At 37.3% G+C, this 9,620-nt stretch overlaps 1 long non-coding RNA gene across 1 annotated transcript; it reads right to left on the reverse strand.

The window, feature by feature from the left end:
* Nucleotides 1-6,884: 6,884 nt before the first annotated feature.
* On the reverse strand, nt 6,885-9,088 carry LOC147791284 (uncharacterized). Its single transcript, XR_015422352.1, has 3 exons — nt 8,945-9,088; nt 8,010-8,083; nt 6,885-7,211 (listed from the first exon to the last, which is right to left on the reverse strand). It is a non-coding gene; the product is annotated as an uncharacterized LOC147791284 (long non-coding RNA).
* Nucleotides 9,089-9,620: the final 532 nt, after the last annotated feature.

Genomic DNA, 9,620 nt, shown 5'->3' on the forward strand with positions numbered 1-9,620 from the left:
GAAATAGTTATTGGCCTTTCAATTTTCCTTTTGGCCTTATCCTTCACCGACTCAATTTCAAAAAAACCACTAAACTTAACAAAATTAAAACTAACTTTTACCATTTAAGTTTATTCCAACAAAACTCCCCATAAACTTAAATGTTCCTGCCATCTGTCATGCCAATCATCTTCTTGTATTTGTCGAAAAGTACTTTCGATAGCGGTTTTGTAAAGATGTCCGCAACTTGATCCTGACTTGCCACATGTAGCAATTCCACGTTTCCTTCCTTCACATGATCTCAGATAAAATGAAATCGAACGTCAATGTGTTTGCTTCTTTCATGGTTCACTGGGTTCTTGGCCAACTCAATTGCTGATTTGTTGTCAACTTGTATTACGGTTGCACCTCGTTGCTTTAGCTCCATCTTACCCAACAAATTTCTAAGCCATATTGCGTGACACACAGACCAAGATGCTGCTACATACTCAGCTTCACACGTCGAGAGTGTCACGATCGGTTGTTTCTTTGAAAGCCAAGTAAATGCTGTGTTGTCCATGAAGAGTACATAACCCGATGTACTTTTCCGATCGTCTATGTCTCTGCACCAATCACTGTCAGAGTAACCGACTAACTTGTAATCTTCTGTTTTTGAGTAGAATAACCCAAGTGACACCGTTCCTTGGATGTATCGTAGGACTCGCTTCAACGCCTTCCAATGTGAATAAATTGGCTCCTCCATGAACCGGTTTATTATGCCGATACTTAATGAAAGATCTGGCCTTGTGCATGTAAGATAGCGAAGGCTTCCCACCAGTCTCCGGTACCTATTTGCATCTACTCGTTCTTCTTCATCATACTTTGAGAGCATTGCACTTGGTTCCATTGGTGTTGATATCGGGTTGCAATTTTCCATGTTGTACTTCTTCAAAATCTCCTTTGCATATTTCTCCTGTGATATAAGATACCTGTCTCTCCTGGTTTAACCTCCAAACTAAGGAAAAACTTCAACAAGCCCAAGTCTGTCATCTCAAATCTCGTGTCATTGTGCTTTTAAACTCTTATATCATTTCAGCATTGTTACCTTAGAAGATGAGGTCATCGGCATAAAGAGCGACAAGTATCACATTATCTCCACTCTTTTTTGTGTAAAATGCATGCTCGTGGGGACATTGCTTGTACCCGTTCTTCTTGAAGTATGTATCAATGTGAGTATTCCATGCTCGTGGTGCTTGGTTCAACCCGTAAAGCGCCTTCTTCAATTTTAGTACCTTCTTCTATTCTCTAATTTTCATTTGCCTGGGAGGTTGTTCGAGGTATACTTCTTCTTCAAGCACACCATTCAAGAATGCTGACTTGACATCCATTTTTAAAATCGGATTGTCTCCATTCTAACGACGGGAGCAAACACTTCGTCATAGTCAATTTCTGCCTTTTGCTTGTATCCCTTCGCAACAAGTCGCGCCTTGTACCTCTCAATCTCGCCTTGAGCATTTATTTTTTTCTTGAATACCCACTTCACACCTATGGGCTGACTCCCTTCCGGTAATTCTGTCACTTCCCATGTGTTGTTGCGATGAATCGCTTTAATCTCCTCATCCATGGCAGTTTTCCACTTCGTGTCTCGCACCACCTCTTCAAAGCTGATATTTTCAGCATCTGCCAGAAGACATACAAGGTGTACCTCATTTGTTGAGTCATACAAATCTCACAAACTTCGCATTTTGGGTTGTCATGGTTCATCTTCATCATCGAAAATTTCTGAGTCTGTTGGTGCACTTGTTGGTGCAGCGACTGAAGATTCTCCAACTTCTATATTGACTTCCGTCGAATTGTTCTAGTCCCATTCGCTTGCTTCATTTACTCGCACATCGCGACTCACTATCACTATCTTACTAATCGGGTCACGTAGTTTGTATCATTTTGTCTTCTCATCATATCCAATAAAGATATACCTTTTGCTTTTGTCTTCGAGCTTCGTTCTTCGTTGATCCGGTACGTGAGCATAAGCCACACTACCGAACACTTTGAGACGAGAGATTGTAGGCTTTTGTCCGCTCCAAGCCTCTTGTGGTGTTTGATCATCTAACTTCGCATGTGGACATCGATTCTGTATGTAGATGGCACATTGTACGACTTCTGCTCAAAATTCCTTCAGCATCCTTTTGCTCTTGAGTATTCCAACATTTTGTAGTTTCAAGTTGCACCTTAATTTTTTGCGTCTCATCAAGCTCTTTGAATAAGGATTTGGTGCCTGTCATATGGTTCGAGCATCAGCTATCAACAAATCATAAGTCACCTTTTATTGGATTAGTATCAATACACGCCATAAAATGTTTTTCTTCTTCTTCTTCATTCTTTGCTGCAAAATTCATTCGTTGATCTTTATACCAACAATCAGCTTTTGTGTGCCTATACTTTCTGCAATGGTAACATTGTATGATATTTCTTGGTTCATTGAATTGCCTTTGTCCATCATTTCTCCATCTACCCCTATTATCGCGACCACCATGGAAGCTGCGAAATCCTCCTCTTTCACAACTTCTACCTGCTAAATGAATATTTTTTTTCGTTGCCTTCGTTGTTGTCTGTCTCCTTCACTTGTAGTGCTTTTTCTTCATTCATATTTGATGATCTATTGATTCTTGACTCATGAGCTTGAAGCGAGCCCATCAGTTCATCAACGGAGAGTATTGATAAATCCTTAGCTTCTTCTATGGCAACCACCACATGATCAAACTTTGGAGTTAAAGCTTCTCAACACCTTTGCAACAATTGTTTTGTCTGAAATTTTCTCTCCATAGGTACGCATCTAACTGACTATTGCCATTGCTCTTAACAAAAAGTCAGCAATTGATTCGGCATTTGTCATGAGCAGAGTTTCAAAATCACGTCTTAGAGATTGCAATTTCACTGTTATGACCTTTGAATCTCCCTGAAACTGCTTCGGTAGAATTGACCATGCTTGCTTTGATGTGGTTGCTGCTGCAATTTGTGAAAGAATAGTATCATGAATTGCTTGCTGAATAACGAATAGAGCCTTGACATCGTTTTTCTTGGTTTCTCTTAATCTCTTCTTTTCTTCTATTGTGGGTTCTAATACATCAAGAAACCCATGCTCCACCAAGTCCCATAGCTCTTGCGATCTGAGCAAGGTTTTTATCTTGATGCTCCACTACTCATATTTCTCACCACTAAAAATTGGTAACAGGGGTGTAGAGGAAGAACAACGAGCTACTGCCATTTTTCGTTTTGTGAAAAAAAAATAATCACTCACTCTCGTGTTGACAGGAACTTGGCTCTGATACCAAATTTGTTGGGGGAAAGGGATATTGAAAGAGATATGAAAAGATAAAATAGATCAAAGCTACAGTGCTTTATTATTGTTTCCTCCCTCAATTACTTACAGAGTTACACAACAATTTCGAGCATAATTTTCTTCTTCGTCGACTCGAGCCTCGATCTCCTCATCCTCCTAAGCTCGGGTGTTACATGAATGACACGCGACAAAATGTTTTGATATGATGCACAACCCCGACCCATGTTTTAAAAGCTATGATGTGAAATGATATGATATTAAGGAAAATGGAACGGTTTGTCTTACATGGTTTAATGAATGTGAAAATGTTGGGACCTCATGCATAAATGTATATCACATACACTGAGATATTTGCCCTTATGATGAGTACGGATGCATATGTTATGAAAAGGAAAATGATCGTCATGTTTAACATGATGCTACGACGATCGCTACTCCTTCCAAGTTTCCAGCAACAGCACCAAAGATGGTAGCCCGACCAGCACAAGGTATAGGAGATGTGCGAAATGCCTGGTGGGTTCATATTCGCACGTATGAGCCGCATGTAGAGTAGTAAATACACATCCGATGACCCAATTATGATAGCCACCTAAAAGAATACGACTTTAAATGATAGGTCTCATTCGAAGACCATGGAACCTACTTAGGGTAGTTGTATTTATTTTTCGTAGACTTTAAATGTATAAGTCCATGAAATTGTTTTGTGAAATTATTTTGGATGTTTATTTCTGCATAGAATGAATAGGTTAGGTACATTATAGTTTCTCTAGTTTCTTGAAAATTTTTCTTTGACAATTAGGGTCATTACATTATCTTTTCTGCGATGATAGGATGACCAACAATATTTACTCTAAACTAACAATGGATATCATTTTTATGAAATTTATTAGTTTATGAACCATTGAAAATATAAATCTCTCCATAATCATCTAGAAAATACTAAATAATGTGAAAATATCATATCTAGACAAGTTATTCATTGAGACCACACTATATGACAAATAGTGGCTGGTAACCTGATACACACAATGTTTAATCCTTACTACATATTTCATTGAAAATCATAACAGGCATAAACACGGTCCAAACAATTATTTTCATGGTCAATAGTCATGATAACAAACAAAAACATTCATATAACAATCCATATAACAACATGCACATACGATTGTATTTTAAAAAACAAAACAATTTAGTTTTAATAGGAAAGTCTCCTACCTGGAACACTTCCATTAATAGTTACTAGAAATATTTGTCAACTCTGACTTAGACCGAACCTACATAAATAGATTTACCAATCAATCTAAAAGTGCACAAGGCATAACAACTCTAAAATTCGTTGACCTTTTATCATTCACCGTTCTCTTATGAAATATGTGGCATCAACTCCTACTTTCCCGTTGGTTTCTGTTTTGACCTCCCACTTGGTACCTTGGTTACAATCTTGAAGCTAGAGATAACTATTAGTGGTACGTCGAATCTAGAATCGAGATTGGGCTAAAAGTATCAAGCTCACGAAACAAACCATTCACTCTTTCCGTCAGACGACAACGACAGTAACGGCGGCAACGAGGGTGAGTTACGGTGTTCGTAACGATCGATGGGTGGTTTGGTGACAAGGAGGAGGAAGGAAGAAAAAGAAAATGTAGTGAAAATGGGATGTTAACGACTTTCGTAGGCAACGATCCTCGAGCTGTGTGCATAAAGAGAGCAAGGGAGGGATATGGTGGACGGCTAGGGTTGTGGACTCAAATTTATAATTGAGCCTAGGGTTTCCTTTTTTTCTTTCCTTTTGTCTCCTTTCCTTATTTTATTTTATTTTATTTTTATTTTCCTTATTTTTTTTTTTGGTTGGATCTTCACATAACTCATCCTAAATCTAACCTATTAAACGACTGAATGAATAAATGAGAAAAGATTTAATGAATAAATGAGAAAAGATTTAAGAATGAATTAAGAAAACTACAGGCAAGTTACATAAGGAGTATTTTCTTACTCATTTATGCTACTTTATTTCTTTTAGATGAAGCCTAGATGGAGTGGTTGAGGCAAGGACATGCATGAGCTACGGGGATTAGGTGTCGAGATAGATCATTGTCATGTATTTTTTAGACTTTATGTTTTTATGAACTCAGTCATGTCGTGTTCCTATTTTGTCATCAGGTGCTTTAAAAATTATTACCCCATCGTATTTTGGATGACTTAGTGTATTTTTTAAAATGACTTTTATTAAATGCATGCACATTTTATAAGTTTTAAAGTAGGTTGTATTTTCGAATATTCCACGTCAGTAAGTGTTAACCTGTTGCTTAAGGCCCTTAAAAAGTAAATTGTTACAATAGTTCCTTATAAACGAGTACACTCGAATGTAGAACTCTATCATTATGGCATGTTCATTAAGAGGAACTACTGGCTCGACTACTAGTCCCCAAATCATCATAGAACTCATAGGGGTAATCACATAACTGATACTTCCATGTCGCCCTTACCCCCTCGTGATGAGTTCACGATTAAGGGTGTGTTGGCAAGCCCCCTAATTGTCCCTAGATGGTGGTTTACTTCTAAGCTACTGATCACGGGTCATGAGACAAGGCATTACATCTCTTATAACCTAAGCTCTTTATTGACTCAAAGTTTGTTGCGTCAACGTGATATCTGACTATTAAGTGTTTGTGGGCATGCTAAAAGGTCTTTTAAATTTGTACAAGTATCAATCATAAACCATCCCAATTGCTTTAGTTCCACTTTGAAACGAATGGATATAGTTCATGGATTGACTCTCCTGAGTAATGGGTTCGAGTTGTAGAGTCATAACTAAACCTCAAAACCTAGTGTTCAATACAAACCTATCTAAATTGAAGAGTGTCCTGATCTCTTAGATCCATATTGTACTTTATTAGTCTTGAACTATTTTTGCTTGCTAAGTTCCACTCTCGAATTATGAAAATGATCAATGGTAGGTCATGAATCTTGAAGCATAACCCTTCGCAACCTAGCATGCATCAAACAAAATTAACACGACTTCGTTGTACCTAATGTTGGGATATAGAGCCTGATGTCTATTCATAGTGAAGATCTGGTAAAGATATATATGGTAGATATTTCGTAAAGATTTAGAAAAGCTATATTTCGTAAATTGAAACCATATATATACCCCATTAGGTAGTACTTTCAAAAAGTATTTTCTTCATTCTCTGTATTCTCTTTCGTTGTTCATACATGAAGTCATCAATAAAACCTTTAGCCAATATTTCTCCTTGCATTTTCTCTATCTTGTTTTTTGTATTCATCTAGATCAAGTGAGTGCGTTGTTGTGCGATCCTAGCATACATCAAACTCCCAACTGCGGAAGCGTACGGAACTGATGCCATGTGCTCACATTCCTGAACTGTCTTGGGAGATTGCCCCTTTGACAATTTAATATGATTTTCCAAGGGGGTAGTCCTGGGTTTAGCGTCATTCATCTTGAATTTAGACAACACCTTCTCAATGTACTGCTCTTGGGATAGATTTAATGTGCCAGCAGATCTATCTCGAGAAATCCTCATCCCAAGAATCTGCTTCTGTAACGACCCTAAATTTCCACATACTCAGAGTCGCTACTAACGTCTCATGCTCATCTATAATGCGGAAATATAACTCTTACATGAACATAATTGATAACGTAAACTTCAAAAAACGTTTAAAACAACTTCTTCTCTGGAAAACACAGCCATGGTCTTACGTGTTTAAATATGAAATACTGAAATTTAGAGAAAACAAAAACAAATACAAAATAATTTAAAACAATGAAATGCAAAACAACCTATTCTAACTTAAGACTAGAAATTTAAATATGAATCTACCCTATGCACGTGCCATAGTCTCTGCTCGCGATGCCGCCGTCCTCCGTACAAGTGCGCCTTGCCTTTACCTGAAAAATGATGTGGCACACGGCCTGAGTATTTCAAAGAATACTCAGTAAGTGACCCCACTATAGGGGCCATGCTAATGCAAACACATGCAATCATGAATAGGGACCTATCTCTAATCATCTTAGGGGTGGCCTCCAGTCTCGGACAAATTGGATGTGTAGTACTTCCCTACACACGACTCACACGTGCGAGTGTGAGTCCCCAGGGCGCTCGCACACCCCCTGGACCCTCTGGTCAAGCTAATCTGTAGCGACGTCCGGAAGTCAGCGGAACCCCATAGTGTCATGCGCCTCATGAACACCCTCATCTGTGTGCTTTCGCACCTGTGCGCATTCGCACTCATCATAAGGTGCGCGTCCGCACTCATCATCTCTAGGGGAAGTAGCCCTATGCTTATGAACATACAAAATGCATGAGGTCTCTCTAAATCCATCGTAATGTCTCTTCTGACACAACCCTCTAGTCTCATCTCTTTGTTACTCTAGGTAACGCATACTCGTGGATATTTATATTAATATCATTTTCATGCTCTTAGGGTTAATGTCCTACGTCGATCTAACGACATGATGCAATATGACACTCATCATCATTTGGCATGCTCAATATGGAAAACAACATCATATTAAGGTAAAAATTATGCAATCATCATGCTCATTATAATGCCACAACGTGCGTCAAACATATCAAGCGTCACTCAACAAAATATGTATATACCGCACATATCATCAAGCATCATAATCCACACATCATCATAACTCATACAATTATTTAGCCTATCCTATAGTAAGGCCACTTACCTGGTTAGCTTATACGGGTGTGACCAATTTATCCTTAATGAAAGTTCGATTTTTCCCTTTGTATCCAAGCCAACCTATAAGAATCCATAACATCAATTTCATGTTTAATTCTCTAACTCCTACAAGGGTTCATGTGCTAAACTTCATGCGAGCATTAAAGACTTTATGAGTATTGAATATATATATATATATATTGGTATCCTTTTTTTTTTTACACTATGTATTTACTCTGGAAAATTGTTTCGGTTCACCAAATCTTCCATTTTCCTCCCCACTGTCTCTCTCTTTTCTTTCCTGTATTTAATTAGTTAAATATATATAATTTCCTTTCCTTTACCTCTTTCTTTTCTTCTTTTCTGTACTTAATTAAATATATGTATATATATTTTTCTTTACCTCTCTCTCTAATTCATTTCAAACCTCTCTCGGTTTAATTCTTTTCCAAACCTCTTGTTTAATTCTTGTTCAATTCTTGTTCAATTCTTTTCTTCCCTATTTAATTCTAACAGTTTAGTAAATGAAAGGTTGATCTAATTCTAAATAATGGTACAAAGAAGAAGATCTATGATCTCATTCAAAGATCTGACATGATTTCTAACTGCTCATTAACATCTAAATAACTGGGTAATGTGGGTAGAAATCTGATTCTAATTAATTCCATAAATGATTTTGAATTTTTCTTTTCTTTCCTAAAACTACTGTCATTAACCATTTCCAATCTATTTTAATTTTTCCTCGAGTAAAAATGGCTATGCATCCATCCATCCATTATGATTTTCTTCTCTTTCCTCAAAATGATGATTCAATTTAGATGCAATTGACACACCCAATTTTGATTTTTGATCCCATATCCAAAAATCTAAATAATTGAAAGAGAGATCTAAGATAACTTTTCTATCTCGTGCAAAAATAAAAGAAAATGAGATCTAACTTACCGATGACTTTTCTATCTCTTTCCATTCCTATTAGATCTGCCTGAAGTGAAGGTCATCTCCAATTCTTCTCTCCCAAAATCTGTGATCTTTCCTATGTTTCTTTCTCCCATTTTTCCTTCCCAAAATCTGCCATTTTTGTTTCTGTTTCCTTTCTTGTTTTTTTTGCAGATCATTTTACGGTTGGAGGGGTTGGGGAGATGGGGAAGGTGGAGAGAGAGAGTCGATAATTTACTTTTTTTTTTTTTAATTTTATTTTGTTTTATTTTTTTATAATTATTATTTACTTATTATTATTATCTTTTATTTTTTTTTATTATTTTTTATTTTTTTTTCGGGTCGTTACATTATCTACCCCTAAAAAGAACTTTCGTCCTCGAAAGTCTCAAACTCTTGTACTAACTCAGGATATTTTTCTATTATTTCGTCCTCACGCTCCCACGTGGCTTCCTCGCTGTGGTGATTCTGCCACAGTACCTTAACGAACGCAATATTCCTGTTGCGTAAGGTTTTTACTTCTCTAGCTAAAATTTTTACTAGTTTTTCCTTGTAGCTCAAATCTTCATTGAGTTGGAGTGGTTGTAGTCTAATACGTGGATAGGGTCCGTAACGTACTTCCTCAGCATCGACACGTGAAATACATCATGAACTCCTGAGAGGGCGGGAGGTAGGGCTAACT

The sequence above is a fragment of the Cucurbita pepo genome, chromosome 9 (genome assembly GCF_057944985.1).
Source record: "Cucurbita pepo subsp. pepo isolate OVF chromosome 9, ASM5794498v1, whole genome shotgun sequence".
Lineage (NCBI taxonomy): Eukaryota > Viridiplantae > Streptophyta > Magnoliopsida > Cucurbitales > Cucurbitaceae > Cucurbita > Cucurbita pepo.